Genomic DNA, 25,989 nt, shown 5'->3' on the forward strand with positions numbered 1-25,989 from the left:
TAGGTCCTATCAGGGCTTCTTCCTTATGTTGCCAGCTGTCACCAGATCCTCAAGATACTTTGAATTTTCCCCTCTTATTTTCTCAGGAAAAAATTCCTTTTAATTCAACCAACCTTCCAGGACAAAAAAGCTTTATTCTGGAATTAAGGGAAAAGATAAAATAAAACTAAATAATGTCCAGAAGCATAAGGATACAAAGACCTAAAAACCTTTAGTAAGCCTTTGCTGTAGGAGTTGACTTTAACATCTAAACAGTGATTATAGGGCACTTAATCTTCACCTTTTTTTCTTATCTTTCAATGAACCTCTCCAACAAATGACTAGGTGGCAATTAACTATAATAAACAACCCTCTTATATGCTTGAATCAATTTGAGTTGCTATGATTATGAATTTCCATTTCTGATTTTACCTAAATGACATTTTTGGAAAAGGATGGAAAGGGAAGGGATAGAGTATATGAAGACCTGAAAGGGAATGATCATTCAGCAGCTTAAATAATTAACCATTGTAAGAGAAATTTCTATTCTTCTGTGAGCAAATTAGCTTACTTTAGTTACAAATCTAATTATATCCCTTTAATGTTTAAGGTCCCAGGCTCCCTTTGTCTAATGTCAAGCTCTTCATCCTGACATCCAAGAACATCTATGATCTGGTACCATCCTAATTTTTTAACCTTTTTTCATGCTATTTCCTTTAATATGTGGTCTATATTCTATCCAAATTGGACTACTCCTTGTATACTGTAAACCCCCTGTATTTTCCACTTCTTTGCCTGTGTTCATACTTTTTCTTATTTCTGGAATGCAACCCCCTCTTTAATCCACATCTACTGATCCCCCAAAGTTCTCAGGATCAGTCAGACAATCAATAAACATTTATTAAGCACATACTATGTGCCAGGCACTATGCTAAGTGCTAGGAATGCAAAGATAGGCAAGACAGTCCCTGTTCTCAAGAAGCACACAGTCTAATGGGAGAGACAACATGGAAATAACTGTGTAAAAACAAATTATATTGAGGATAAACTGGAAACAATCAATTGAGGGAAAACACTAGAATTAAGGGAGGGGGTCAGGAAAGGTCTCTTGTTGAAGAAGACTGGCTTTTAGCTACTGCTTGAAGGAAACTAGGGAATGAGGAGACGGAAATAGAGAGGGAAAGCAACCCAAGCATAGGGGACAGTCAGTGTAAATTCCTGGAGTTGGGAGATGGAATTTCTTGTTGAAGAACAGCAAAGAGGTCACTTTTACTGAAATGAAGAGAGGAGGAAGGGAGAAAAAGAGGTCACTTTTACTGAAATGAAGAGAGGAGGAAGGGGGAAGAAAGAAGCATGAGAGGGAAGAGTAAGAAAACTAAAAAGGTGAGAGAGCAGGTCAGATTATGAAGAGGTTTGAATGCCAGACAGAGGATTTTATATTTGATCTTGGTGGTAATAGGGGGCCACTGGAATTTAATGAGTTGAGGGGAAGATGGGTCAGATCTTCACTTTAGGAAGATCACTTTGAGAGTTGAGTGGAGGAAAGACTGGAGTGTAGAGAAACTTATGGCAGAAAAGCCAATGAGTAGACTATTAAACCAGTACAGGAGTTGCACCAGGGTGGGGGCAGTGTCAGAGGAGAGAAGAGTCCTAAGCAAAAGAGGTTAGGTTACATATTGGATATAAGGAAAGGAGAAAATGGTAAGAATGAGGTGCTGAGATTGACACCTAGGTTGTAAGCCTCAGTGCCTGGAAGGATGATGGTAACCTCAACAGAAATAAAGAAGTCAAAAAGAAGGGAGAGTATGGGAGAGAGAGTAAATAATGAGTTTAGTTTTAGACATGTGAGTTTAAGAAATTCAGAGGACATCAAGTTCAAGATATACAATAGGCAACTGAAGATATGACTTCCTAATCTGGAAATTAGGAAAGTGGTTAGGGCTAGATAGGTAGATTTGATAATCACCAGCATAGAGATAATAATTAAATCCATGGAAGTTGATGAGATCACCAAGTGAAATAGTATAGAGGGAGAAAGAGAGGGTCCAGGATAGAACCCTGGAGAATACTCTTGGTTAGTGGGTGTAACAGCAAAAAAGATGGAAGAGGAATAGTTAAATAGATTGGGGGAGAACTAGGATAACCTAGAGCAGTGATGGCAAACCTATAGCATGGGTGCCAAAGATGGCACACAGAGTGCTCTCTGTGGGCACGCAGCCACCCTCCCCAACCCTCCCCCCAAAATTTGTTACTAGAAAGGCAGAGGGACTAGGGCAAAGTTTCTCCTTTCCCCCTCTCCACTGTGCCTGATGACATTTTTTCACATTCCCTGCCCTTCTGCCTACCAGCCCAATGGGAGCACACAAGGAGTAAGGTGGGTGGCTCACAGGCAACAGAACTGGAGGGGAACAGAGAGCTCAGGTAACTCCCCTCTCCCTCTCTACACTTGCTGAGGACATTACTCACTTCACCCACCCCTCCATCCAGCAGCCTAATGGAAACACTTCCTCTGTCCCCTGTGAGGGATGATGGGTGGGTGGACATGGCACTCTGATCTGGGGGGGTTAGGTGGGAGCAGGGCCTGGCACTCCATCTCTAAAAGGTTCACCATCACTGACCTACAGAGAAAAGAAACTATCAAGAAAAAGAGAGAGAAGTGGAGGTATCAAGAAGGATGAGAATTGAGAAAAGACCATTAGATCTGGCAAGTAAACTTTGGAGAGAGCAGTTTCTGTCGAATGATAAAGTTAGAAGTCAGATTGTAGAGTTAAGAAGAGAGTGAGGGGAAAGGAAGTAGAGGAATCTTAGTGTAACAGGCCTTAATGAGTTTAGTTACAAAAGGTAGAAGAGATATGGGATGATAGCAAATGAGAATAGATTGATGAAGTCAGGGTTTCTGAGGATGAGTGAGACATGGGCAGTTTGTGGGCAGTAGGTTGGAAAATAGCTGATATTTAGGAAAGATTTAAGTAAGTAAGTGAGTGAGTAAGTGGGGATTATAGAGAAGGTAGTCTATTAGAGAAGATAGATTATAGATTTAGTGATAAAAGGGACATTACTGCTCGTAAAATCTACATTCCACATTTTACATGAAATAATTGACAAGGTCCAGAAAGGATAAGGAACTTGTCTAGTATCACACAGTAAATAACCTGTGGTGGAATTTGAATTTAAGTCTTCCTGACTCCCAGTAGAGTGCTCTATCTGTTATATCACATATACCACATTAACCTCGTGGATTTACAGATAGTAATGTCATATCCTTCACTAAACTAAAAGCTCCATGAGGCCAAGGACCATGTGTCCTGAACTTTGCATCATTTCCTACTTCCTACCTCCTATCCCTAGTACCTTGTACAACATTCTGTACATAGTGGACATGTAACAAATATTGGGCATGCTAAAGTGGTAATTAGAGTTATTAAAAATATAAATAGACATGGTGTAGTTTTCTATCAGGATGGTATCTTTTGCCAAAACACAGGAGTTACATTTGAGTGATGACTTTGCTGGAAACTTTTACAAGAAAATGGGAAAATTTGAGATCTCTGGACAAGCCCATATGGACCACAGAACAATGACAACTTGGGGAGCATAGCTATGTCTTTTAAACAATGAATGCCTTGCCAAAATGGTCTTAAACATTCTTTTATTACAACAATGAAAGCAAAGGCCAGATTTGTTGACTCATCTGTGAATCAATGAGAGTTTGGGGACTAGGAAGTTTTTTGGTTTTTTTCCTCCTCTTTGAGTTTCTCTGGTCTTTCAAATGAAGGGAAGTGTGTACAATTAAAAACAAAATGTGGAGGAAGGACATGGCTCAGTGGAAAGAGAACCAGACTTGCAGATAAGCGGTCCTGGGTTTAAATCTGTCCTCAGACATCTCCTAGCTATGTGATTCTGGGCAAGTCACTTAACTCCAGTTGCCTAGCCCTTACAACTATTCTGCCTTGGAATTTATGCTTAGTGTTGATTCTAAGGTGTAGAGAAAGGAGTCTGGTTGATTTGTTTGTTTTGTTGTTTAAATATATATTTGAGAGGGCCAGTGCAAGTAAAAGATTGGCAATGGGCACAGAGTTTTAGGATGGAGGAGCAAAATCTTTCCTGCTGAGATTAAATCCCCAACTTCTAGCATCATCCACTAAAAAAGAGACTATCGAAGGGCTATTTGGAGAAACCAATCAGCTGTCTGTTCTGTATACTACAAAACCTGATCTTCAACAATTATCAAGCCAAATCCTCTTATCAACAATAAACTTTGATTCTCTTCCTATTCCCCATGCCCTTTTTCTCCAGACCTCATATGTTCATGGAACATCTCTAATGCTAAAACAAAAACTAACCAGGGCAAGTTATCCCAGGCTTTGTCCCAGGATACTGACATGGAAGAGAGAGAATAGTACAATCACTCCCTTCATTTGGTCCTCGGCCACCATCACTCCCAGAGTCATATCCCCCGTGGCATCTATCTCCCAAGACACATTACCTCCTCCTTATTTTTCCCTCTCCTTCTGTGTTGCAAGAAAGCAGGCTGTCCCCACTCCTGGCACAACTATATCTGACCAGACAAAGAGTGAGGGTCTATGGGCTCTGCCATGGCAGCATAGATCAGACTCACTGGGGGAATAAATACTCTCTTCTTAATACCTTAATGAACCTAGGGAGGACAGTCCTTTATACTATACTTCCTATGTTAAACCATCCTCATCTCACAAATAATTGGCCTCAAGTACAAAATTTTAGTTTTTCCTAATAGCATCAGGCCTTAGAGTCAAAAAGACTTGAGTACAAATCTGGCCTCAGACACTAGCTGTGTGACTCTGAGCAAGTCACTTTAACTTCTGTCTGCCTCAGTTTCCTCTTCTATAAAATAGGGATAATTATAGCACCTACCTCCCAGGGCTGTTGTGAGGATCAAATGAGATAATAATTATAAACACTTTGCATAGAGCCTGAATTACACTAAATGCTATATAAATGTTCTCTATCACAACCATCATCATCATTATCACAAGCTAACTGTCTTGGTGTATTAACCCCTAATTAGACCACAAGCATCATGAGGGAGTTTACAGTCTATTTGAGGAAAGCAGACATTTGAACAAACCAGGCAGTAATGAAGTGCCAAAATGAGAAATGAGGGTTTTAAATGTACTAATACTTTAGAGAACAGGAGAAAGTGAGGGAGTTGGAATCTTCAGAGGTATGATAGTGCTGAGATGGAATTAGGCTTTCAGTGATGAACAGGATTTATTTAGATAGGCAAAAGTGGGTAGGGAAGGGGAGGAGGAGAGGTGAGTAAGTTTCCTGGCAAGAAGATCAGCAAAAGCCAAGGTACAAAAATAGAGATAAGCACAGTCTGTTGCAGAGTTTAAAAGGCTGGAAAGCATTGGTTTAGGGGAGTGTCCTCCTCTGGTATCTTCTCTTTCATTTCTGGCAGAGCAGGAGCAAAGGTAAAGAGGTAGACTGAGACAGTATTCAGGGACAGGTAGAAAACTGGCCAGGCTAGAATGATACAGAAGCAGTATGGTACAATGGAAAGAGGGTTAGATTGAAATCTGAGCAACTGGGTTTGAATTCCCAAATGGGCTACTTACTATCAGTGATATTTTGGGCAAGTTGGTTAACCTCTCTGGTTCTTGGTTTCTTAATCAGGAAAATGAGAATGTTAGTAAAAATAAAATTAAGTTGAATGTTGTAACTGTAATGTTCAATCTTGGTGAAGAGATGAGAAAATATAAAATGAGCATAAGATAATTTTGGGGATAGAGAAATTGAATTAACAGATGGGGGGGAAAGAAGCACTACATAGAAGAAATTTTAAAAGTTGACCTTAGAAACAAGGGCTTCTAAGCAGTAGAGTTGAGGAAGGAACCCATTCCCAACATCAGGAATATCCAATACAAAGGCCAGAAATAGTGTCAGGTGTAAGGTAAAGCAAGAAGGTCAATTCAGCTGGATCACCAAGAAAGGCTAAAGGGAAATGGTATATAATGAAATTGAAAAGGTTAAGTTTGGGTAGTAGAATTAAGGGAGCACAGTGTTACAAAAAAAATAGGAGAAAGTATTGAGAAAAGGCTGGACATCAATATCAGTTCCTATGAAGGAATCAAAAAAGATGAAGCCTGAGAAAATATCATTAAATTTGGAAATGAAGACATCTTTGGTAACTTTGAAGAGAGCCCTTTTTTCTAGGCTAATGGCCACAAAAAGGAAGAGGGAGAAAGACAATAACTTGAAGGGATGATGGAGTCTAGTGAAGGGTTTTTGTTTGATGATTTAATTTGCTTAGAGTTGTTAAAACAATTTTTCCTGTGATCACCTGGAAAAAGTGTCCATTATTCTTACTGAGGTCTGAGCATTTGAAGGGGTTCATCTCAGATACTCTCTAATTAAAGAGGAAAGAAGCCCCTGAGGACCCAAATGACGAAACATTGTACTGCTGAGTTCCCCTCTTACCCAAGAACCAGACTTTCCAAGAGACTGACTCTGATAAATCTTAAGTAACCCCTAACTGTCCATCACTGGGAGCCATTCAAACACTACCATATTTAGCTCAAGTCTAACTTTTTGAGGCCCTGGATTATTCAAGGCTATCATAATCAATCAACTCTTCAAAACCTACCAGCTAATAGGAACAGTGGTAAGCACCAAGGGTACAACAAAAGGGAAACAGTCCTTGTCCTCTATGAACTGAGGCACATTCAAAATATTGAGGAAAAAGTACTAGGAGCTGGTAAAGGAAAATAATGGAATCAAGAAAAGCCTCCTGCAGAAAGCAGGGCATGAAGTGAGTTGAAGGAAGTTACCAGTCTAAGAGGTGGAAGATAGGAAGGAATAAATTCAAGAGAGATATTTGAGAGATAGTCAATGGGATGGCACAAAGATGGGAGAAAGAGTATCATGTGTGAGGGACTAGACTGTAGTATGTGGGAGGAGGAGCAAAGTATAGGCTTACACAAAGTTAGAGTTGAATGGAACCATAGTTACCTAATCCAAACTCCCATATTTTATAGTTGAGGAAACTGGGTCTCAGAGAAGAAAAGTAACTTGCCTGTGATCACACAACTAGAAAGTAATATAGCTGAAATTAGAATCCAGGTCTCCTGGTTCAGTATCCTTTGTACTTAAACTAGGATGCCTCTCCTATACAATATGCATGTAAAGTTACATCCAGGTCACAATTTAGATCACAGATTTAGAGATCACAGATTTAGATATAGATACAAGATCACAGATTTAGATATAGAAGGGATTTAAGGGATCACCCAGTCTTCTAACTTCACCAATTAGGAAGCTGAAACCTAGAGAGATTTAGTGAATCGGTTGCCCAAGATTACACAGCAAATACTAGAAATTGAATTAGAACTAGGACCTCTGGTTCCAAATCCAGTCTCCTCATTAGTAGTGCCAATAGATGAGCCTTAACTTGATTCATTTATAAGTCCAAGAAGGTTGATCCCCATAATAAGTAAATCTAATTAGTTGTTCATTTAATAAAAAGGGCAGAAATTCATTGCTGCCAACATCCCCAGTTATAAGATGCCATTTTAATGCACTGTATGTGATGAGGGGAAAATGTCCATGGCAAGGCAAGGCCATGAATGCAGGGCAGTATAGTGCTGACTATGCTTTGATTTTTGAATGACCCAGAGCCAAATCATCAGAGAAATGGGTTGCACTAAAGGGCTCCCAAGGCGTCTTGGAACTCTGAGACTCTAAATCAGTGGTTCCCAAAGTGGGCGCTACCACCCCTTGGTGGGTGCTGCATCAATCCAGGGAGGCAGTGATGGCCACAGGAGCATTTATCTTTCCTATTAATTGCTATTAAAATTTTTTTAAAAATTAATTTCCAGGGGCGCTAAGTAATATTTTTTCTGGAAAGGTGGTGGTAGGCCAAAAAAGTTTGGGAACCACTGCTCTAAATGAAGGATCAGTAGCATAATAGTCAATTGCTAAAAAGCATGGTACAATTGATTTTCCCCATTCTGAAGGAGGGTAAAGTTTCCAAGTTCTAGTGGCTAGATTATAGCAATCTTTCTCACCTTAACCCTTATGTCCCCACCCTAGAGTCACCTTTACCTTCTCTGCCATTTTGCATGTTGGTGGGTTTACTACAAATGTAAAACAAACATTTTTAAAGCTCTACATGTTGCTGTGGGCACCTAGTTAGTAAATGGATAGAGTGCCAGGACCTGAGTCAGGAAGGCTCATCTTCCAGAGTTCAAATCTGGCCTCGGACACTTATTAGCCATATGACCCTGGGAAAGTCACTTAGCCCTGTTTGCCTCCATTTCCTCACTTATAAAATGAGCCAGAGAAGAAATGGCAAACTGTTCTAGTATCTCTGCCAAGAAAACCCCAAATAGGATCACAAAGAGTCAGACGCAACAGAAATGACCAAACAATATGTTGCTGCAGTAACTTTGCTTTCAGTTCTCTAAGCTAATATGATGCAATCTGGGGAACCCAACCAGACAACATGACACATGGTGCTGGGGCTGAGACAGTCTGGGAAACTGTGGAATCCATTGAAGAGCCTGTAGTTAGACCAAACTTGCAAACAATAAGCCTGAAGGGGAAACCCTCTGTGAAAGATTAAAGACAAGTACAGAAGGTGATCATTGTCTCACACACACAGACTAAGAGATATATTCACATCCAATGTCAGCTCCAGGCAGTTTTTCAGCAAGGTGGACTGATGGCAGAAAAGCCTCAGCCAACCTTTAGCACCCCTTCCACCTCCCACTCAGTCCAGCTCAGAATCTGAGAGCGTCAGGTCTGGCAGGGATCTTTGATTTCGAATCTCAGGCTCTGCTACTGTATAACATTGGATAATTCACTTAATTTCTCTGGACCTCATTTTCTCATCTGCAAAATGAAGGAATTGGACTTGATGTTCTCTAAAGTCCCTTCTAGCACAAAAATATATGATCCTTTTACAAGAACTGAATCTAGCCTCCTTATTTGATGAGTGGGAAAACTGAGGCCCAGAGAAGAAAGGGAAGTGATTTGAAGTCCCATTGCTTCAGTAGCAGAGCCTGGGCTACAACTAGGGCCTCCTAATTCCCAGCTCATTGCTTTTTCCATGCCTCCTCCATGACACCACATGACAAGCTAATTGTGGGATGTTTCTGGATCTAGGTTTCTCCATAGATTTCAGGGAATGCCCTACTCTTCCCCCCTCTTCTGCTCCCCCACCCCCTCACACTCACCAGGATACCAAAATAGTGCCCACTTTCCTGGTGACATAAGGAAAAAGAGAGTCATGCAGGTCTGAGGCTTTTAAAGCATATCCCCTTTAAAGCAGCAAGAAGCCAGGAAAACTAAAATTAAGTCATTTAGAGGAAGGTGGAAAAGCCAGTATGAACAGCAATGTTCCATCCACAAAATAGCCAGAGTTCCTTCCTCTTCCTCCTCCTCCCTCTCCTCCTCCTCCCCCTCAGTCCCCGCAGTCCAGATGCTCTTCAGGTGTTTTCCTACATAACTTCCTCCAATGAAGCTAACAGACAAATTAGCTGCAGGAGGGCCTTCCCTAGGACAACAGTTAAGAAGCTAGCAGACTTTATAGATAATCGTATATTCTTTCATTTTATAAATGAGGAAATCAAAGCTAAAATCACATAAACAGAACATGGGATTCAATTCCATCTCCTTCACCCCAATAGATCAAAAAGAACCCTCTGTAGATGTGAGTTGATTTCATTTAATTAAGTCTATATTCTTCCATCAAACTATCAAGAGTCTTCTTTAAATCCGCATTTTCAGAGCTGAGCCCATTTAAAATTTTGAAGACCTTTACTGGACTGGGCAAACATTGCTCTATCTACACACATATAGGGGTTGAATAAATTACATGGCCACAGAACAAACCTGGTGCTCAATAGAATTTTAAGGCCTGTAGATTCAGTCCAAGTTTCTTAAGTAATCCAGAAAATTAAAATACTTTTAAACATTTCCAAATAGTAAATAATCTATTTAAATAGCAAGATATCTCCAAAGAAATAGGGATTTCTAGGTCATGGTTAACTGAGTTATATACATACACCTACTCTTGTGAAATAGCCCTGATTCCTATGATTCTATTCTGGTAAGCAACATGCTAAACAGTTAAAATTACAACCCAATCTGCCAGTATTATTCCTGTAACCTAAGAACATAGGAACAGGAAAAACACCAAATGAGATATAAACAAAAAAAGTGCATTCTACCTGAAACAAACACTCCAGATCAGGCTAAAGAAGGCTGTAGAGTCCTTTGCTTTGCTTTCTTTCTTTCTATCTTTTTTCTTAAACCCTTACCTTATTTCTTAGAAGTAAGTATTAATTTCAAAGTAGAAGAGTGGTAAATGGGCAATGGGCATTATGAGACTTGCTCAGGGTTATACACCTATGTGGTATCTAAGGTCAAATTTGAACCCAGGACCTCCCTATCTCTAGGCCTGGCTCTCTAATCCCTCTAATGTCCTTAAGAATATATCAAAATATTTTACAAGGAAGCCGATATATCCATTCTTCCTGAGGTCTTATATAGTAACTTATAGCCTGAGCTAAAAAACAAAACAAAACAAAACAAAACAAAGGAGTTAAGAAAAAAAGGACAGGGAGAGAAACAGAGAAATAGGCCTTTAAAAAAGTATACATTTCCAAAGTGCTATAAAACAATGCATATCCTTTGGTCCAGTAATACATCACTACTAGGTCTATATCACAAAGAGATTTTTTTAATGAGAAAGGACCTACTTGCACAAAAAATATTTATAGCCTCTCTTTTTGTGGTGGCAAAGAGTTGGAAACTAAAGGGATGTCCTTCAATTGGGGAATGGTTGAACAAATTGTGGTATATGATAGTAATGGAATACTATTGTGCTATAAGGAATGATGAACAAGATGATTTCAGAAAGAAATGGAGAGACCTACGTGAACTGATGCAGAGTGAAATAAGCAGAACCAGAAGAACATTATGCACAGTAACTGCAGTATTGGGAAATGATCAACTGTGATAGACTTAGCTACTCTCAACAATATGATGATCCAGGACAATTCTGAGGGAATTACGACAAAGAATGCTCTCCACCTCCAGAGAAAGAACTGTTGGAGTCAGAATACAGATGAAAGCATACCACTTTTTCACTTATTTATTTGGACATATGTTTGGAGTTTTGGGTTTTATAAGAAAACTCACAAAAATGAATAATATGGAAGTATGTTCTGCATGATAATACATGTATAACCCAGATGGAATCACCTGCCAGCACCAGGAAGGGGAAGGGAAAGGAAGGAGGGAGATATGTTCCATCATATAATTTAGGAAAACTTATGTTGAAATTTGTTATCACATGTAATTGGTAAAATAATAATAATAATAATAATAATAATAAAGGTACACAAGGAGAAAAAAATAAAAAGTATACATTTGACTTTAACAACTAAGATCAAAAGTTGGGGGGACAGGCAGTTAGGAGGAAGGAATATAATTCAGCAATATTAAAGACTTGATTGGTACAAAGAGTAGGTAAAATGGAAGGAAGTTGGCGTTCCTATGACCACTGAAGGTCATCCACATTGGAAATTTAAGGTGACCTTCGACTGGCTTCTATTTTGGGATAGTGGAGGGAGAGATGAATTGACAGAAGTGGTCCTGGCTCCAGCCTACGTGGGATGAAGAGGTAGAAGAATAGGATCTAGAGTCATGGGAAAAGTCCCATTTGCTGCCCATTGCAGGGAGGCCCTCCAAAAGACACTTAGCATGCTAAGCTGGTAAATTCTGCCCTAAACTATACATAGAAAACATCTCCTGGAATCCTTGGTGGCTCTTCTTCAGAATGTGTCACAGTCCCATCCTACAATCATACAGCAGACTGCTGTGGAATTTAGTGACAGCCAAATAAATTGGAGCTGGCCCTGAGTGTCCAAGAATTTCCTCGTTTTTTAGCTATTTTTCTCAGCCTCTCCATCTTCCCTCTTTTTCTCTTTTCTTCCTTTCAATAGAGCCAAGATGCTGGCCAACACATGTGGCCACAAATGCTAATAAGAGAAAGGTGGGAGAAGCCAGGAGAAAACAGGAGAAGGAGCCTAGCAGGCAGCAGGAACAGGCAGCTGGAGAAAAGATAGCATGTGTTTAATGTGTTTTTTGATTCTGACCTCTTTGCCTGGTTTAAGATTCCAGAGTTCAAGCCATAGAATTTCTATAAAACCAGAAGTCTTTCTTACTCCACTCAACGTAACCTCAAGCCATATGAGAAATCTGATAACAAGAGGTGAGCCAAGCTGCTGATTTCTGCACTTGGGGACATATTTGTGGTGAAATTTAAAGATCTGTGGGATTCCCCCCAAAAAACACTTGGTCCTGCGGGTGGAACCAGGAAGCCTCTGAAATGCCACAGAAGAAAATTACTAGCTGATCAGCTGTCCACTTTGGGCATTTGCAGAGGTGGGTGGATGGGGAAATGTGGACCTCAAGACTGTTCCCACTTCACTTTTTTTCCTTATCGCCCCCTTTCCTCTGGTGACTCCAGTTCTTGACTAAAATAGAAGTGAAGTAAGTTTAGGATCTTTCAAATATACTCTAAGTGAATAAACATTGAGATAAATGCACAGGAAATTTCAAGCTATTAAAAATTATTTGACACAAAGGAAATAAGTGCAAGTCTCAAGTGACATCCTCAGATACAAACATACCAAAAGAGAGAGAGAGAGAGAGAGAGAGAGAGAGAGAGAGAGAGANACAATTGATTTCATAATCTGGGTAAAACTCATTTAAGGTCAGCAACTTTTAAATTTTATTTATTTATTTTGGTGTGTGCACTTTCACACTTAGTTGCCTGGAGTACAGAAAGACTGACTAATTTTCCCAAGGCCCCACAACCAGTATGTGTCAGTCTAGACTTGAATCTAGATGCTATTGATTCCAAGGCCAACCACTTTAGCTACTCTACCTTGCTACCTCTCCTATGCATAGTAGCTAAGAGAAGGAACCCTAAACTGACCAATATTTCATCACTGGCAATGAGTACAAGTCACTAGCACTAATTCTTCACATCTGACTTCATTTTATTCTAGGCATATGCCTTTGTATGTTCCTCTGTTCTTCCCCTTTTCTATTGAATTTGTCTTTGGTTATTCCTTTAAAAAATTATTTGTGAGAGAGAGAGAGAGAGAGAGAGAGAGAGAGAGTGTGTGTGTGTGTGTGTGTGTGTGTGTGTGTGTGTGTGTGTGTGTGTGGTTGCTTCCAAGTTGTTACAACAATCACAGAAGCCAGAGGATGGAACTTCTGGATAAGGGAAAGGAAGAAATGGAACCTGACATAATGGTCACACACATACTGGTACTAATAGATATTTGTTGAATTAAATTGAGAATGGAAGAGGCCCACAAGGTCGGAAATGAGCTGCAGGTAAGGAAGAGGGAAAGGGGGTAGGGAAGTAATAAGCATTTATATAGTGTCTACTATATGCCAAGCCACCACTCTAGTAACTTTGCCAAGAAAACCCCAAATGGGATAACAAAGAGATGGACACAACTGAAATAACTGAACAACAACAAAATGTGCCAGGCACTATGTGAGGCACTTGACAAATATTATCTCTTCTGATCTTCACAATAACCCTGAGAGGTAGGGTCTGGTATAGGAATAGGAAGAACAGAGATTGGATTTTGACCATTTATTCGTGAGATAGGAAGTGGGATGGGGTCTGAAAGAAGAATAGAGGATAAATTAATATTAAAGAATGCATTAAGAATCAATCATTCATTCATCATTCCTTTATTCAGGATCTCCAGTGTGGCAGATGTTGGGCCAAGTACTAAGGATATAGAGGTAAGAATGGAATAGTCTGTGCCCTTAAGGAGCTTCTGTTGAGCAGTCTAGAAAAACTAACACTGAAAAGATAGGACAGGTAAGAATGTTAGTTAGCTTATTCATTAATTGTGGGGAATGGAAAGTTCAGGATATAGTCAATGAAAATATCATGGAATTCTATTAGAATCATAGTGTCAAGGTCTAACATGAGTTTTATTTTTTTTTAAGTTTTAAAATTCAATTTTATTTTCAGCTCCAAGTTTTCTTCCTCTCTTCCCCCAACTCAAACCATTGAGAAAGCAAGCAAAAAAAAAAAAAAAAAAAAAAAAAACTAAACCTGTTATGGACATGTATGGTCAAGCAAAACAAATTTCTAAATTCTCCAAATCCTCCAAAAACAAATAAATAAAAGTCTCAACCTGTAGTCTGAGTCTATCACCTCTCTTTTTGGAGGTGGTCCCATGTTTCATTGTGAGTCTTCTGGTTGGTCAGTACTAACATCTGTTTTACAGGTTCTTGGGGGAACAAACTTTTAGCAAGTGCTTGCTATGTGCCAAGCTCTGTGCTAAGAGCTTTACAAACATCTCATTTATTCCTCACATCAACTCTAGAAGGTAGGTGCTATTTATTATCCCTATTTTACAATTGACAAAACTGATGCAGATAGAAGTTAAATGATTTGCATAGGGTCACACAGCTAATAAGTATCTAAGGCTGAATTTGAATTCAGGTCTTTCTAACTCCAGGCTCAGCATTCTACATACCAGACTACCTAGTTGCCTCAAACTATTAATAGATCAGGAGTTCTTAGCCTGGGGTCTACAGACCCCTAAGTTGAATACCATGGAGAGATTAAATGAAGTCCATGAACTTGGATGAGGAAAAAAATTCAATTTTTATTTTCACTAATCTTTGATTTCCTTTATTATTCTATGTATTTGAAAACTTTACCTTAAAAAGAGAGTCTATAGCAGGGGTCGGCAACCTTTTTGGCAGTGAGAGCCATAAATGTCACATTTTTTAAAATGTAATTTCGTGAGAGCCGTACAGTGCTCACAGTGCGCACTCCTGTAACAGCGCCTGAAAAAAAAATTGACTTTATGGCTCCTACAGAAAGAGCCATATCTGGCCCTCAAAAGAGCCAGACATGGCTCAAGAGCCATACGTTGCCGACCCCTGGTCTTTAGGTTTCACCAGATAGCCAGAGGGATTCATGACACAAATTAAAGTTAAGACTCCCTAGACTACATGAAGTTATGTCCACATAACTTGGCCCAGGATATACATTTTCTAGGGAAAATTTTTTTTTTGCCACCTGTTCTTTTTCACATAATTTAATAAATTGAAAATTTTGTCATTGGAAAGAATCATTTTTCAGTTCCTTCATTTTAAAGACTGAGAACTTGAATCTCTAAAAACTATTTTTCCCAGGATCAAATAGCTAAATAGTAAGAAAGTCATGACTAGAACCTATGTTTCCTATTTCCTAATCTTTCTTTTCCCATTATACAAGGCCACTTCCCATTGTTATCTAAGAGCTCCCTACTTCTTCCTCCACATTTATCCAACATCCTGAGTGGTTCATTTTTTGTTTTTGAAAAGGACTAATGACATCATGGGAGTGATATCTTGATTTGCAAATGAGTTGCAATTTAAGTGAGACAGATGCAGGAAGTCATGGGCTTCACTCTTTCTTCCAAAGTTATCAAAGTCCAGGGGCAGTACAAAAGTCAATATGACTGATGACAGCTTAGGATGACCTCGGCATCTTTGCTGTCTGACCAGACTCTAAGTGCCTGCTTCAGCCACCTTTATGGTCATTGGAACAGGTTGTTTTCATCCACCTTTCAGCAGGGGAAAGTCTTCACAAGCTTGAGGAAGACAGGAAGGCATTCCCCTAACTCACTGATGGGTTTGAGACCCGTTGATTGCTGTCAACCTACTTCTCATGCTTATTGGGGTGTGGTTGCTGCTCATACTACAGTTTCTTGGTACCACAAGTGAGAGTTGAATGAAAGATGGACACGAAAAGTGAATGAGCAGCCCTTAAAGGGGTCCTCAATCTAGAGGTGGTAGTCCTCCCTGAACATGAAACATCCAGTTCACAATCAATGCTACAGACATTCAAAGAAGAAATACTATAGGGAGGGGTGATCAGGGATATTGGGATCAGGCCATGGAGAGCCTTAACTGAGTTTAAACACTTTAAACTCTAGCCTATGGGCAATGGGGAACCATTGAAGGCTTCTGAGCAAAGGAGTGACAGACATGATCAAAGCAATATTTTAAGGCAATTAATCTGGCAGTATGGAGAAGGGAATGACTGGAGGTGGGGGAAACCAGTGAGGAGACTATTATAATAGTCCAGGCATGAGGTAATAAGGGCCTGGACTAGGGTGTTGACTGAGGGAATGGAAAGGGACTTTTTTTTAAAAGGTCCTTTGTCCCTCATCAAGTCTCAAGAACCCTATTCCTGACCTCAACTTGAAATATCTTTTGAATAAGCACAACTTTGTTGAGAGAGTCAAATACTTAAATACTTGGTAAGTATAGATTGAGTGATAATCTTTATTGATAGCCCTTGCACATATTGGTATGTAAGATTTGCACAGTACCCTGCTACAGATGACTGCTTATGAGGGAACTGAAAAATATTAATTCTCTTTGCCTCCTGCCAAAAAGTTGAACCAATTACAGGGCTCTGATATGAAATGCAGATGTTAATGCATTTGGAAAAATAGCCTTCTATAGACAAGTTGAGTTCTCAGTTTGAAATGCTTTCAGAATCAAATTCTGGATCAGGATGTATAGGCCACAAGCGTTTAACATAAAAGTAAATTCTACCAACATTTGTTACAAAATAAATAAAGGGGACATTCTGGTTGCAAATATCAAATAAGTACAGGATAATTCCCCTAGAGTGTATGAGAGCCCAATCCACTATTCTGTGTCCTGTTGGCACTCAAACAGCAAATATAATTATAACAATCAGAGGAAAACCTCTATGGAATTGAAAAGTATTATAATTATGGGTAATTTTCACTTTTTGGAAATTGGGCTCAGTTAGACATTTGAATAAAGCTTTTTAAAACTAGTCTCCAGTTTCAGTTCTGAAAGAGCCAGCTACATATTAGAAGACGTGCTATACCAGACAGCTGAAAGCCCTGAGGGCTGTGCCACCATCATTGACACCAAAGATAGGATGAAGCCCTCAGATTTGAATCATTTTTCTTCCTGAATAAGACATCAGAAAATAAAATACCAGGCAAGAATCAAGAAATCTGAAGTTCATGGATCTACCCCTGCCTCTGGTCCTAATTTATAGCTGAGTGACACTGGAAAAGAACTGTTTCCCCCGAGTTGCTGCTCTCCCTTACTCATCTCACAGGTCTGCATTTCTGACACTCATGCTCTGTGTGACCTTGGGCGAATTACTTCTCTACCTCTGTTTCCTCATGTGTAAAATGAATAGGTTGGACTAGAATTTTTTGAAGGTCTTCCACACTTGGATATTTTATAATTCCATGATTGAATAAGAGAATCTGAGGTGAACAGACTAAGGAAATATTAAACATGATATGTATTACAAAGATTTCCCGAGATCCAAATGTCATGCTTCTGACTAATATTTCCAAAGATCGACATCCCTTTTTTTCTAACAATACAGGTGTTTCAAAGCTAAATAAAAGACCTTTCCAAAGGTTGGGTTCTTAGAAAGATTTTAAAGCTTACATTTTCCTCTTTTTCTGCAAGAAACTCTTTAAATCAGCTGCTACCTTCCATAGATACAAATTTCTGAGAAGAAGGGCACACAGAGACAGGTATCTCTCTGCAAAACTACTTTTAAAATGAATCATAAATGAGAAAGAAAAGAGTGGCACCAATCATCAGAATTCACAGCTGAAGCTGATATGGGATCATAACTTGAAAGCTAGAAGAGGTCTTGAGATCATCTAATCCAACTCCTTCATTTTACAGATGAGTAACTGAGGTCCAGAGAATTTAGATCCCTTTTTATAGGACACAGAGCTCTATACCTACATGGCACCATCAAGACCAAGTTTCACAGAGCATTAGAACTGGGAGGGAACCTACTAATCATTTTGCAGATGAGGAAGCTGTGGCCCAGGGAGGGCAGGAAGGGGTTTTCCCAATCTCTTCTACATGCCTGACTATACATATGTACCTCTCTAGCATGCCTTTCCATTAGGGCGCAACTAGAAGAAGCAGAATAGGAGTGCTGAGTTACAGAACAAGTGCCCCCACTCCACTCCCCAGGGCCAAAGATGAACAAGTTTTCTCAAGTGACATAAAGATGCTTTCAGTTCAGCTTGAGTTCTAACAAGGCACTCCAAGGTAATTGGGGAAAAGGTTTATCCTTCCCATCCCCCTATCCTCCAAGAAGAGGAGTTACTGAAGCTTGGAGGCTTCAAGGAAAGTAACTAAGCCCACCCTTTGGATGGAGTCCTCTCAAGCCCTCCAAATGTCATATTAGCTCCTCTGTGATAACTGACTGGTTCCTTTGAAATGTGTTCTCCTCTTGGACTGTTAAAAGGTCCTAATGCTAATGGGAGTGGTAGGGAAAGTCCAAGAGTAGAGCTGAAAAACTAGAGGCCCCAGGGGAAAAGCAAATAGGATGGGGGTCAAAGGTTGGTAAATTGATTCTCACACAACTACCAGGAAAGCCAAGGCACTTGGGGAATTAAATGTCAGAGCTGGAAAGGAGGCTATTAGCATTCACCTAATTGAACTACCACCTTCTTTTTACAGAGGAGGACATCAAGGCCCAGAGAGGGAAAGTTGCTTTCACACAGCAAATGAGTAGAGGCCTCAAAGCTAGATCCAAGGTGTCTGGAATTCTAGTCTAGCTCAGATCTTTTGTGGGAGTTAGATGATGGCTCTGAACCATCATTCTCACAGATATTTTCTGGAAGACAAAGCCAATGAGGAATAATTGGGGCAAGGAAGACACCTTTTGAACAAATTCCCACTTTAGTAAATAGAATTTCTCTCTACTTTACAAATTCATTTTAAAAAAAAAATTCTGTATCCCCAACACAGCAGTTCCTCGCTCATAGTCAGCATTTGATGAGAATAAACAGATTTTTTTCCACTAGCAGATATGAAAAATGCCTAAAATACCACCTCAAGGTGGACTAAGCCAATTTGAATCCGAAGAAAATGTCCCAATTCATTTGGATCCATATTACTTCTTGGCCTCAGAGCATTCTACATGGAAGGATAAAAGTCCTCAAAGCGTTCTTTTTCACATTTGCCACCACATGTGTGTTCTGTACTCATTTTCCCCACCTTCTCTTCGCCTCCTCCCAGTCCCCTGGGTGCCATTGTACTAAGGGAAGAGACAGCACCATACAAACATACGGAGTGATCTCACCCAGACAGCTCAGCTTTTTTCCCCCACTATACTTACCCCAAAATGGGGTCATGAGGTGGCTATCCACAGGGCAGCAAAACCAATCACTTGGATCAGTCAGCCTGTTCCACCTCCCCAACACAACATGCCCCTTCCTGACTCTGACATTCCACTAGATTCCCCCCCTCAATCCTCCTCCCACCTGTCCAGAGCCTTGGATCTTTCAGTCTTCGAGGACCAGCTCAGTTCCTACCTTCCCTGTGACATCATCCTTGATCATTTTGGCTAGAAATCACCTTCCCTTCCACTGAACTTACAAAGCCCTTATCCTAGGTGTGACTCATTTGGTACCTGTGAGAGATTGCCTCACAGTTAAAGTTCTTTTCATAGAGGCAATGTGATAGCAAGGAAGGAATGCTGGATTTAGGAGTCAAGGGACACACGTTTAAATTCTAGCTCTGATGCTAGAGGGCCCTTGGGGAGGCATCTCTTCCTGTACTTTTTTTCCATCTAAAAAATTAGAGGAATGATATTCACATTATCTGTCTTTTAGAACTTCTTGTGAGAGAAGCACAATGTAAACTTTTAAAATTCTATAAAAATGCAACTTGTCTTATAAACTTCCACTTTCCCACTAACCTAAACTCCTAAAGGCCAGGGCTGCATTTTACTTTGCCATTATCACCTGCCTCCACTAGTCTAATTTTCTCATGCACAGCAAGTACTCACTACGTGTTTATTGAAAAGTCTGAGATTACTGTCCACCCCCACCCCCACCCCCAAAAGGGTAATGGAACATGTACCAGAAAATCTTGGGTTGGGAGGACCTGCACTGTTTCCTCCTCTGTAAAATGAGGTGGTTGGCTGAGATAATCTCTCAAGTCCCTTCCAACTCTAAAGTTCTACAAGCCTATGTTTGTACTTTTCCAGCTGGGGAGGGAGGAACAGCACTGGCCTGGCTTTCTGGTGAATTCTTTGTCTTAGTCCATTACTATGGACTAAGCATTCTGCTAGGTTTCAGTAATATAAAGAAAAAGCAAAAATACTCCCTCCTCTTATCCCTGAGGAACTTATGCCCTAACAGGGAGATAAAAATGTATATTTTTGTTGTTGTTGCAGCTAAGTAGCTCAGTGGTTAGTGCTGGGCCTGGAATCAAGAAGACAAATTCAAATCCAGCCTTAGATACTTCCTAGCTATATGACACAGAGCAAGTTACTTAACCACTGATTGCCTGACAAAAGGATCCACTGAAGAAAAAAATGGCAAACTGCTTTAGTATCCTTGCCAAGAATATCCCAGGGCTAACTATGATCCATGGTCACAAAGAGTTGGACACAACTGAACCACAACCTTAGAAGGGAAGTTCTTAGCAACTGAGAAGAAGGGAAAGGTTGCCTGTAAAAGGGGGTAGGTAAGCTAGGTTTTAAAGAAAACCAGGAATTTTGAGAGAAGGAGAGCATTTCAGCCATGGGGGACAGTATGTCCAAAAAAAAAAAAAAAACAGATGAAAGATGAGGTATTCTGTGTGTGGAACAGTAAGGAGACCAGTATGGCTGGACCATACAATTTAAGGAGGGAAATAATGTATTAGAAAGATAAAAAGGGGGCCAGGTTGTGAAGACATTTAAAAATAAAAGTAATTTACATTTCATCCTAGGCTCAATAGAAAGCCTTGAGAATTTATTTAGTAGGCAGATGAGATGGTCAGACTTGTGCTTTAGGAAAATCATTTTGACAGTTATTGTGGAAGGTGGATCCAAGTTGAGACAGGGAGACCAATGAGAAAATTATTTCAATTATCTAAGAGAAAGTGATAAGATCGTGAGAAAGGGCGGGGGAGCTGCGTGAGTGGAGAGAACATACATGAGATATTTGGAAATGGAAATCAATAAGATTTAGTGGAATCCACTGGATCCACTAGAGAAGGAAATGGCAAACCACTCCAGTAACTTGCCAAGAAAACCTCCTGGATAGCTATGGTTCATGAGGTCACGAAGAGTTGGACACAACTGAATAACTGAACAACAGAAGATTTAGCAGCCAATCAGCTCCGTAGAACGAGTGAGAGTGAGGTTCGTAGACTGTAGTAGTTTAAAAACTTCTGCTGGAGATGTTTCAGCCTAGATTGTTATCCCAACTAGAGGCCATATAGACTCTAATTTAAAGCCTCAAGGTGAGCATCCTGTTGTCTCCTCCCTATTCTATTTGGAAGTCTTAAGTGGGAGACTGGCTCAACTGAGCTCTCTAAGCTGGTTAGAGCCTATAAGTTTAAACAAATATATACCCCCCAGGGTTAAATAGATGTATGTGTTTTGAGTTTATTTGCATAAATACTTATTTTCAAGCTAAAAGGGAGAGAGCCTGTGTGCATTTTGCAGCCAAACAGAGAAGGTTGATAGCTTCTGCTTCCCTGCGAAAGAGTTCCCTTGCTTTGTCTCTCTCATTTACCTGGGGATAAGGGTGAGAAAGGTAGAATGCCGGCACCTTGGGTAGCCCAGCTGGAGGAATAAAACAAATCCATCCTGCCCACGTCCTCCACTTCCCCGGCCAGTAGCTCATTGCTCCTGGGGAAGGCAGCTGTCTGTATTGTTAGTCACGCCCTGGGTGGTGTAAGCTTCTATGTCATTATCTCCTGAGACAAAGGACTTTTGTTTCATCTCTAATCCTTCTTTCCCATTACTTACAGTTAGGCGGAGGGGAGAGGTCCAATTTTAGTTTCTATCCTTTCCCTTCCCCATTCATAATATATGTATATCAGAGACACTCTAGTTTGTCAAGTGTCAGAAGAAAAAAGAAATTATATTCTAGACTTGTCTTGTGTTCTGAATGCCAAGCCCAGGTTAGTGGCAAGTTGCCTTCTTCGTGACTTACTCTGGGCTTTCTCTGACTTTGGTGGGAGTCTAAGGGAAGGACCTGGTTCTTTGGAACAAACACGGTAACCTTTTCATCCAACTGCCAGAGATCAGTTGACCTTTGGCAGGCCCAGTTTTTGCACAATTTCATCCTTGGTCCAAGGGAAACCCTTCTTTGGTGGATTCTGCAGTGTCACCAGGGTCGTATCTGCTGCCCAGATGTCCTCCTGCCCTTTCAGCTGGATCAAATATCCTGCCCCTATGAGGTTTTGGAGCACAGCTCTGAAGGAAATGCCACGTTCTACCCAGATGGAGCTACAGACAAGTGAAGGAGAGCCTGTAAAATGTTTAAGGAGCTTCAGGGATGAAAGGATGGGCAGTTACCAATGCAGAGAATTAAAAGGTTAATAGCATCTGACTGGGTTTTGTATTTCTCTTCTTTTTTAATAACACCCACACGGTCTCCCCTCCTCAATTTTGGCTCTGAAAATAGTTACCTTGATCTAGAAAAATCAAGACTCAGAAGAGAAATAAACAAATTCCCGGGTCCCTTAGAATCCTAGAGTCTAAAGCACCTTCCTAAAAACCTATGTGATCTTTGACCTCTCTAAACCTCAGTCTTCTCATCTGTAAAAGGTAGAAGTAGCTAGGTGGTACAGAAGACTACCTGAAATACATCCTAGCTATATGACCATAAGTCACTCAGCTTTTTTTAAGTCTCAGTTTTTTCATCTGTAAAATAAGGGGTTGGACTTGATAGTTTCTAAGGTCCCTTCTAGCTTGAAATCTATGATCCTGTGATGAAGATGGACTAGATGGTCTCTAAGGTCCTTCCCACCTTAAAGTCTATGATCCTACTTGATCTTTCTCTCAGGCTGTAGTCTCTGTATTTAGAACAATATGCTCAAAGTATGGTCCCGTCCCCTCCCTCCCTTCCATTTTTCACCCATTCTGCAGTTTGCTTCCCTGGTTGAACCCGGGCCTCTTCTCTTCCCTCTCCCTACCCTCCCAGGGCCAGGATTGCTGCCAATGGCTCCAGAGTTTCTCCTTCCTAATTTACACTACAGTTTCACCAAGACCCTCCTCCCTCCCCACTCCAGCCTGGTCTTGTCTGGTCCAGCCTGTCTGAGTCTGTGTCCTCACCTTAATGAGCAGCACAAAAGAACTAGGCCTGGAACACATCCACAAGGACTTATTATCGGAATTTTATCTGGATAGGAGATCAAGAGGAGTCAAAGGAAAGTGACCCCCATGAGGGAAGAGACAATGCAGCCAGATCCAAAGCCGGTTAATCCCAAAGCATCCCCAAGGCTTTCATGGAGCATATACAAAGGTTAGCCAGAGAGCCAGATGCTCTAGCTCTCCTACAGCTGCACAGCCCAGTCATGAAACCTCAGTCAGCACACTGCGTGCCTTCTGCAGCTAATGAGCAAAACTGCTCCCCTGGCTAAGGCAGAAAGACACAAGAGAGCAGGAACAACCCGAAAAAGGGAGCAATGCAAGAAAGAGAGCTAGGGCTTTCATGGTCATGGACTCCACTGATAGCAGACATCTTCCCAGCATAACCTAAGGTTTGAAGATGATAAAATGGTTGGGTACCCAGTAAGTTTTCTGGCCAATTGTTGGGAAATATAAAACCCTTTTAGAGAACAGTTAAAAGTTTAGTTTAAAGTTCTCTTTTTCTTTGGCTTCTGTTTGCAGGATGCCCAGTTTGGTCCCCATTAGGGTGAACAATTGATCCTTTGAAGGAATTAAACGTATTTGAAATTCATACTATTTGAAGTTGTAATTCTATAAAATATGGTAACTGGTTCCAAGCCAAAGGAAATATGCAGTAAGAAGGTGAATAAATAATATAATCACGTCACAGGATTCATCATTCACACTAATTGAGACAGTTATAATTGACAAGTCTAAGGGTATAGCCCAATTGGGTAAGAGAAGGAAGGGCTAGGGGAACTAGGAGACTGACCTCCAGCCCCTCATAATCTTCACTCAGAGATGCGGCATCTAATGAGGTATCACAAATAAGGATTATTTGCCTTCAGAAAAAGATCACTCCTGGAAAATGACTTGGGAGCAATTTCTTTCTCTAAGACCCCGGCAGATTTACCTTTGAAGGCCTTTAAGCTTGTAAAGCTCAGAGGCAGGAATCCCAGGCAAAGGAATGGGTCCCAAAGGAGCACTTCTCATACCCAAGTAATCTTGGAACAGAACTGCACATCAACATGCAACATGTTATGCCTGGCTCCTGCCTCCTCTTGCCAAGGAAACGCCACGCATGACACCAAATTCATCTTCAAAAAATAGTGATTCAGGGCCTCAGTGTACTGGGCTATAAATTCGGTCTGCTGATGACTTCTGAGTCGGATCAAATAGGTAAGAAAAGTGATCCAGAATGGAACTAAAAATCCAAAGAGCTTTGATAATTAGAGCAGACAGTAAAAGAAATCACAGAAAGCTAGTAAGAGGTTAAAAGAGAATACAGTCCTCTTGCAAAGAAAGAAGGTAAGGTGAAGGAAGGAAAAGGATTTCCTGGCATGAGAATCTGTTCTGTTATTTTTAAAAAGAGGAAAAGAGAAAGAAAGAAGGAGGAGAAATATATGGAAGAGGAGGAGGATGAAGAGAAGAAGGAGGGAGGAAGGAAGGAAGAAAGAATGGAAGGAAGGAAGCAAGGAAGGAAGGAAGGAGAGAATGAAGGAAGGAAAGAAAGAAAGAGAAGGAAAGCACCAAGCAATTAAAAACAATCCCTGCTAGAAGCAAAGCTCTCTTATGACTTGGGTCTGTATCCTGAGAATGCAGAGAAAGACTGAGTGCTGTCTATCCCATAGTGACTGGATATGCAGAACAGCTGAGTTGAGCCTGGCCCAGCATTTAAGCAGGCCAGCCAAATTCCTGAGATTAACTTCTTGACCAATATTTTTGAAGCAGGTTTTGTGAACATAACGACAACAAGCTTTTATGACTGCCAGTGGGCTAATGGTGTAAGCAAGGCATCATGCAACAGAACTGATTGAGTGTTATTGATAAATGGTCTTTGAGGTTCTTGTAGTCCCAATTAATCAGCCTAGATGAGAAAAATCAAACATATGGTCTTGTTCAAGGGCCCTGAGGGATTTGTCAGAGAGTAGAGAATACATTAATAATTGCTTGGAATGAGTTTAATGGCTCATCTTGTAATTTTGCACACGCAAAATAATAAATCAATGGGAGGACTGAGATGCGGTCTGTCTGAGTTAATTAGGGTGCCTAAATGCCTTTGCTAATAAAGTACTGCAATTAAGATACTCTGTAAGTGGGAGAGAGCACGAGTTTCAACCTGCATCAGAGGGAGAACACCACACTTCCAGAAATCAAACTTCCAAAGAAACGTCCAAGGTCTCTTTCTGATGATGTCAATTTAGTCAGTTCTGTGGTACTTTTGCACTCTAGCTCCAAATCAATTTTCCCAAAAGGAACAAAAATGTCTGGCCATGGGGAAGGTAAATCTTAAATCAGGAAAGTTTGGGGGATCAGTCACCTTTGTCTTTCCATAGAGATGCTGATGGTGACAATGGCTCCTTTTCAGCATATCTCCATGTTTCTAAAGCCAGTTGCTAAGACTGTATTCATTCAAACTCTACTAACTTGAAATTTACAAATAGCACCAGTAAATGATTTCTTTTTATGGCTTTTTATGATCTTACCTACCAATCAAAGCAAATCTGATCTGACCTCAAAATGAGTATCTTTTCAAGGTATGTTTATAAGAAATTAAGTTTTAAAATGGTATGCATTGAAGGAAATGACCCTGGAGGCCACTTTTGACTCAGATCTTGATTATGCCCTCAATTCCTGGCAATTTCAGCTCTTGAAGTGCTTAAAGATTTTTGTATTTTATGGTGAGTGGCAAATGTTCTTATTAACTCACATAACTCTGTTCTTTATCTTTAATTCAGTTCTTTATGTCCTCCACACCACATCCTCAGTAACACCTCAAATAC

General features: G+C 40.4%; 1 protein-coding gene across 1 annotated transcript in view; it reads right to left on the minus strand.

Annotated features, from left to right (window-relative positions):
• BMP7 (bone morphogenetic protein 7) overlaps positions 1–25,989 on the minus strand; it is a 149,620-nt gene that overhangs the window by 25,672 nt on the left and 97,959 nt on the right. The window lies entirely within an intron of this gene.

This window comes from Gracilinanus agilis, chromosome 2 (assembly GCF_016433145.1).
Source record: "Gracilinanus agilis isolate LMUSP501 chromosome 2, AgileGrace, whole genome shotgun sequence".
NCBI lineage: Eukaryota > Metazoa > Chordata > Mammalia > Didelphimorphia > Didelphidae > Gracilinanus > Gracilinanus agilis.